General features: G+C 46.2%; 8 non-coding genes and 13 pseudogenes across 8 annotated transcripts; all 21 read right to left on the bottom strand.

Annotated features, from left to right (window-relative positions):
* Positions 1-155: 155 nt before the first annotated feature.
* On the bottom strand, positions 156-274 carry LOC142114411 (5S ribosomal RNA; annotated as a pseudogene).
* An 81-nt stretch (positions 275-355) lies between these two features.
* On the bottom strand, positions 356-474 carry LOC142114379 (5S ribosomal RNA). The gene has a single exon (XR_012681866.1). It is a non-coding gene; the product is annotated as a 5S ribosomal RNA (ribosomal RNA).
* An 81-nt stretch (positions 475-555) lies between these two features.
* Positions 556-674, bottom strand: LOC142114051 (5S ribosomal RNA; annotated as a pseudogene).
* An 80-nt stretch (positions 675-754) lies between these two features.
* On the bottom strand, positions 755-873 carry LOC142114648 (5S ribosomal RNA; annotated as a pseudogene).
* An 81-nt stretch (positions 874-954) lies between these two features.
* On the bottom strand, positions 955-1,073 carry LOC142114361 (5S ribosomal RNA). Its single transcript, XR_012681849.1, has one exon. It is a non-coding gene; the product is annotated as a 5S ribosomal RNA (ribosomal RNA).
* Positions 1,074-1,314: 241 nt separating this feature from the next.
* LOC142114364 (5S ribosomal RNA) lies at positions 1,315-1,433 on the bottom strand. Its single transcript, XR_012681851.1, has one exon. It is a non-coding gene; the product is annotated as a 5S ribosomal RNA (ribosomal RNA).
* Positions 1,434-1,514: 81 nt separating this feature from the next.
* Positions 1,515-1,633, bottom strand: LOC142114237 (5S ribosomal RNA). The gene has a single exon (XR_012681735.1). It is a non-coding gene; the product is annotated as a 5S ribosomal RNA (ribosomal RNA).
* Positions 1,634-1,713: 80 nt separating this feature from the next.
* LOC142114564 (5S ribosomal RNA) lies at positions 1,714-1,832 on the bottom strand (annotated as a pseudogene).
* A 272-nt stretch (positions 1,833-2,104) lies between these two features.
* On the bottom strand, positions 2,105-2,223 carry LOC142113973 (5S ribosomal RNA; annotated as a pseudogene).
* Positions 2,224-2,303: 80 nt separating this feature from the next.
* LOC142114470 (5S ribosomal RNA) lies at positions 2,304-2,422 on the bottom strand (annotated as a pseudogene).
* Positions 2,423-2,504: 82 nt separating this feature from the next.
* Positions 2,505-2,622, bottom strand: LOC142114045 (5S ribosomal RNA). The gene has a single exon (XR_012681679.1). It is a non-coding gene; the product is annotated as a 5S ribosomal RNA (ribosomal RNA).
* A 241-nt stretch (positions 2,623-2,863) lies between these two features.
* Positions 2,864-2,982, bottom strand: LOC142114638 (5S ribosomal RNA; annotated as a pseudogene).
* Positions 2,983-3,063: 81 nt separating this feature from the next.
* LOC142114619 (5S ribosomal RNA) lies at positions 3,064-3,182 on the bottom strand (annotated as a pseudogene).
* Positions 3,183-3,263: 81 nt separating this feature from the next.
* Positions 3,264-3,382, bottom strand: LOC142113986 (5S ribosomal RNA; annotated as a pseudogene).
* Positions 3,383-3,461: 79 nt separating this feature from the next.
* Positions 3,462-3,580, bottom strand: LOC142114608 (5S ribosomal RNA; annotated as a pseudogene).
* An 81-nt stretch (positions 3,581-3,661) lies between these two features.
* LOC142114246 (5S ribosomal RNA) lies at positions 3,662-3,780 on the bottom strand. The gene has a single exon (XR_012681743.1). It is a non-coding gene; the product is annotated as a 5S ribosomal RNA (ribosomal RNA).
* Positions 3,781-4,019: 239 nt separating this feature from the next.
* Positions 4,020-4,138, bottom strand: LOC142114206 (5S ribosomal RNA). The gene has a single exon (XR_012681707.1). It is a non-coding gene; the product is annotated as a 5S ribosomal RNA (ribosomal RNA).
* An 81-nt stretch (positions 4,139-4,219) lies between these two features.
* Positions 4,220-4,328, bottom strand: LOC142114151 (5S ribosomal RNA; annotated as a pseudogene).
* An 81-nt stretch (positions 4,329-4,409) lies between these two features.
* LOC142114031 (5S ribosomal RNA) lies at positions 4,410-4,528 on the bottom strand (annotated as a pseudogene).
* An 80-nt stretch (positions 4,529-4,608) lies between these two features.
* LOC142114490 (5S ribosomal RNA) lies at positions 4,609-4,727 on the bottom strand (annotated as a pseudogene).
* An 81-nt stretch (positions 4,728-4,808) lies between these two features.
* LOC142113983 (5S ribosomal RNA) lies at positions 4,809-4,927 on the bottom strand. Its single transcript, XR_012681672.1, has one exon. It is a non-coding gene; the product is annotated as a 5S ribosomal RNA (ribosomal RNA).
* Positions 4,928-5,000: the final 73 nt, after the last annotated feature.

The raw sequence follows: 5,000 nt of genomic DNA, 5'->3' as shown, positions 1-5,000 counted from the left end.
AACCAGGCCCGGACCTGCTTAGCTTTCAAGATCAGATGAGATTGGGCTTGTTCAGGGTGGTGTGGCTGTAGGTATTGTATTCCTATTGACCTACATCTCTTATACATCGCAAAACCAGCATTGAAGGAAGTCGGAACAAGAGAGAAAAAAAAAAGGGCCTACAGCACCTGGTATTCCCAGGTGGTCTCCCATCCAAGTACTAACCAGGCCCGTCCCTGTTTAGCTTCGAAGATCAGATGAGATTGGGCTTGTTCAGTGTGGTGTGGCTGTAGGCATTTTTTTCCTATTGACCTACATCTCTTATACATCTAGAAACCAGCATTGAAGGAAGCCGGAACAAGAGAGAAGAAAAAAAGGCCTACAGCACCTGGTATTCCCAGGTGGTCTCCCATCCAAGTACTAACCAGGCCTGGCTCTGCTTAGCTTCCAAGATCAGATGAGATTGGGCTTGTTCAGGGTGGTGTGGCTGTAGGTATTGGTTTCCAATTGACCTACATCTCTTATACATCTCAAAACCAGCATTGAAGGAGGCCGGAACAAGAGAGAAAAAAAAAAAGCCTACAGCACCTGGTATTCCCAGGTGGTCTCCCACCCAAGTACTAACCAGGCCTGGCCCTGCTTAGCTTCCAAGATCAGACAAGATTGGGCTTGTTTAGAGATGTGTAGCTGTAGGTTTTGGTTTCCTATTGACCTACATCTCTTATTATCTCAAAACCAGCATTGAAGGAAGCCGGAACAAGAGAGAAAAAAAAAAGGCCTACAGCACCTGGTATTCCCAGGTGGTCTCCCATCCAAGTACTAACCAGGCCCGTCCCTGCTTAGCTTCCAAGATCAGACGTTATTAAGCTTGTTCAGGGTGGTGTGGCTGTAGGTAATGTTTTTTTATTGACCTACATCTCTTATACATCTAGAAACCAGCATTGAAGGAAGCCGGAACAAGAGAGAAGAAAAAAAGGCCTACAGCACCTGGTATTCCCAGGTGGTCTCCCATCCAAGTACTAACCAGGCCTGGCCCTGCTTAGCTTCCAAGATCAGACGAGATTGGGCTGGTCCAGGGTGGTGTGGCTGTAGGTATTGGTTTCCTAATGACCTACATCACTTTTACATTTTAAAACCAGCATTGAAGGAAGCCAGAACAAGAGAGAAAAAAAAAAGTACTAACCAGGCCCGGACCTGCTTAGCTTTCAAGATCAGATGAGATTGGGCTTGTTCAGGGTGGTGTGGCTGTAGGTATTGTATTCCTATTGACCTACATCTCTTATACATCGCAAAACCAGCATTGAAGGAAGTCGGAACAAGAGAGAAAAAAAAAAGGGCCTACAGCACCTGGTATTCCCAGGTGGTCTCCCATCCAAGTACTAACCAGGCCCGTCCCTGTTTAGCTTCGAAGATCAGATGAGATTGGGCTTGTTCAGGGTGGTGTGGCTGTAGGTATTGTTTTCCTATTGACCTACATCTCTTATACATCTAGAAACCAGCATTGAAGGAAGCCGGAACAAGAGAGAAGAAAAAAAGGCCTACAGCACCTGGTATTCCCAGGTGGTCTCCCATCCAAGTACTAACCAGGCCCGGCTCTGCTTAGCTTCCAAGATCAGACGAGATTGGGCTTGTTCAGGGTGGTGTGGCTGTAGGTATTGGCTTCCTATTGACCTACATCTCTTATACATCTGAAAACCAGCATTGAAGGAGGCCGGAACAAGAGAGAAAAAAAAAAGCCTACAGCACCTGGTATTTCCAGGTGGTCTCCCATCCAAGTACTAACCAGGCCCAGCCCTGCTTAGCTTCCAAGATCAGATGAGATTTTGCTTGTTCAGGGTGGTGTGGCTGTAGGTATTGCTTTCCTATTGACCTACATCTCTTATACATCTCAAAACCAGCATTGAAGGAAGTCGGAACAAGAGAGAAAAAAAAAATGGCCTACAGCACCTGGTATCCCCAGGTGGTCTCGCACCCAAGTACTAACCAGACCTGGCTCTGCTTAGCTTCCAAGATCAGGCTTGTTCAGGGTGGTGTGGCTGTAAGTATTGGTTTCCTATTGACCTACATCTCTTATACATCTAAAAACCAGCATTGAAGGAAGCCGGAACAAGAGAGAAAAAAAAAAGGCCTATAGCACCTGGTATTCCCAGGTGGTCTCCCATCCAAGTACTAACCAGGCCTGGCCCTGCTTAGTTTCCAAGATCAAACGAGATTGGGCTTGTTCAGAGATGTGTAGCTGTAGGTTTTGGTTTCCTATTGACCTACATCTCTTATAATCTCAAAACCAGCATTGAAGGAAGCCGGAACAAGAGAGAAAAAAAAAAGGCCTACAGCACCTGGTATTTTCAGGTGGTCTCCCATCCAAGTACTAACCAGGCCCAGCCCTGCTCAGCTTCCAAGATCAGACGAGATTGGGCTTGTTCAGGGTGGTGTGGCTGTAGGTATTGTTTTCCTATTGACCTACATCTCTTATACATCTAAAAACAAGCATTGAAGGAAGCCGGAACAAGAGAGAAAAAAAAAAAGGCCTACAGCACCTGGTATTCCCAGGTGGTCTCCCATCCAAGTACTAACCAGGCCCGGCCCTGCTTAGCTTCCAAGATCAGACGAGATTGGGCGGTCCAGGGTGGTGTGGCTGTAGGTATTGGTTTCCTAATGACCTACATCACTTTTACATTTTAAAACCAGCATTGAAGGAAGCCAGAACAAGAGAGAAAAAAAAAAGTACTAACCAGGCCCGGACCTGCTTAGCTTTCAAGATCAGATGAGATTGGGCTTGTTCAGGGTGGTGTGGCTGTAGGTATTGTATTCCTATTGACCTACATCTCTTATACATCGCAAAACCAGCATTGAAGGAAGTCGGAACAAGAGAGAAAAAAAAAAGGGCCTACAGCACCTGGTATTCCCAGGTGGTCTTCCATCCAAGTACTAACCAGGCCCGTCCCTGTTTAGCTTCGAAGATCAGATGAGATTGGGCTTGTTCAGGGTGGTGTGGCTGTATGTATTGGTTTCCTATTGACCTACATCTCTTATACATCTAAAAACCAGCATTGAAGGAAGCTGGAACAAGAGAGAAAAAAAAAAAGCCTACAGCACCTGGTATTCCCAGGTGGTCTTCCATCCAAGTACTAACCAGGCCTGGCACTGCTTAGCTTCCAAGATCAGACGAGATTGGGCTTGTTCAGGGTGGTGTGGCTGTAGGTATTGTTTTCCTATTGACCTACATCTCTTATACATCTAGAAAACAGCATTGAAGGAAGCCGGAACAAGAGAGAAGAAAAAAAGGCCTACCGCACCTGGTATTTCCAGGTGGTCTCCCATCCAAATACTAACCAGGCCCGGCTCTGCTTAGCTTCCAAGATCAAACGAGATTGGGCTTGTTCAGAGATGTGTAGCTGTAGGTATTGGGTTTGTATTGACCTACATCTCTTATAATCTGAAAACCAGCATTGAAGGAAGCCGGAACAAGAGAGAAAAAAAAAGGCCTACAGCACCTGGTATTCCCAGGTGGTCTCCAATCCAAGTACTAACCAGGCATGGCCCTGCTTAGCTTCCAAGATCAGATGAGATTGGGCTTGTTCAGGGTGGTGTGGCTGTAGGCATTTTTTTCCTATTGACCTACATCTCTTATACATCTAGAAACCAGCATTGAAGGAAGCCGGAACAAGAGAGAAGAAAAAAAGGCCTACAGCACCTGGTATTCCCAGGTGGTCTCCCATCCAAGTACTAACCAGGCCCGGCTCTGCTTAGCTTCCAAGATCAGACGAGATTGGGCTTGTCCAGGGTGGTGTGGCTGTAGGTATTGGTTTACTAATGACCTACATCACTTATACATTTTAAAACCAGCATTGAAGGAAGCCAGAACAAGAGAGAAAAAAAAAAGTACTAACCAGGCCCAGACCTGCTTAGCTTTCAAGATCAGACGAGATTGGGCTTGTTCAGGGTGGTGTGGCTGTAGGTATTGGTTTCCTATTGACCTACATCTCTTATACATATCAAAACCAGCATTGAAGGAGGCCGGAACAAGAGAGAAAAAAAAAAGCCTACAGCACCTGGTATTTCCAGGTGGTCTCCCATCCAAGTACTAACCAGGCCCAGCCCTGCTTAGCTTCCAAGATCAGACGAGATTGGGCTTGTTCAGGGTGGTGTGGCTGTAGGTTATGGTTTCCTATTGACCTACATCTCTTATACATCTCAAAACCAGCATTGAAGGAAGTCGGAACAAGAGAAAAAAAAAAAGGGCCTACAGCACCTGGTATTCCCAGGTGGTCTCCCATCCAAGTACTAACCAGGCCCGGCTCTGCTTAGCTTCCAAGATCAGGCTTGTTCAGGGTGGTGTGGCTGTATGTATTGGTTTCCTATTGACCTACATCTCTTATACATCTAAAAACCAGCATTGAAGGAAGCCGGAACAAGAGAGAAAAAAAAAAAGCCTACAGCACCTGGTATTCCCAGGTGGTCTCCCATCCAAGTACTAACCAGGCCTGGCCCTGCTTAGCTTCCAAGATCAGACAAGATTGGGCTTGTTTAGAGATGTGTAGCTGTAGGTTTTGGTTTCCTATTGACCTACATCTCTTATTATCTCAAAACCAGCATTGAAGGAAGCCGGAACAAGAGAGAAAATAAAAAGGCCTACAGCACCTGGTATTCCCAGGTGGTCTCCCATCCAAGTACTAACCAGGCCTGTTCCTGCTTAGCTTCCAAGATCAGACGAGATTGGGCTTGTTCAGGGTGGTGTGGCTGTAGGTAATGTTTTCCTATTGACCTACATCTCTTATACATCTAGAAACCAGCATTGAAGGAAGCCGGAACAAGACAGAAGAAAAAAAGGCCTACAGCACCTGGTATTCCCAGGTGGTCTCCCATCCAAGTACTAACCAGGCCCGTCCCTGCTTAGCTTCCAAGATCAGACGAGATTGGGCTAGTTCAGGGTGGTGTGGCTGTAGGTATTGTTTTCCTATTGACCTACATCTCTTATACATCTAGAAACCAGCATTGAAGGAGGCCGGAACAAGAGAGAA

The sequence above is a fragment of the Mixophyes fleayi genome, unplaced genomic scaffold (genome assembly GCF_038048845.1).
Source record: "Mixophyes fleayi isolate aMixFle1 unplaced genomic scaffold, aMixFle1.hap1 Scaffold_145, whole genome shotgun sequence".
Classification (NCBI taxonomy): domain Eukaryota; kingdom Metazoa; phylum Chordata; class Amphibia; order Anura; family Limnodynastidae; genus Mixophyes; species Mixophyes fleayi.
The sequence above is the reverse complement of the archived record's forward strand: the minus strand, read 5'-3'. Positions and strand labels throughout refer to the sequence as shown.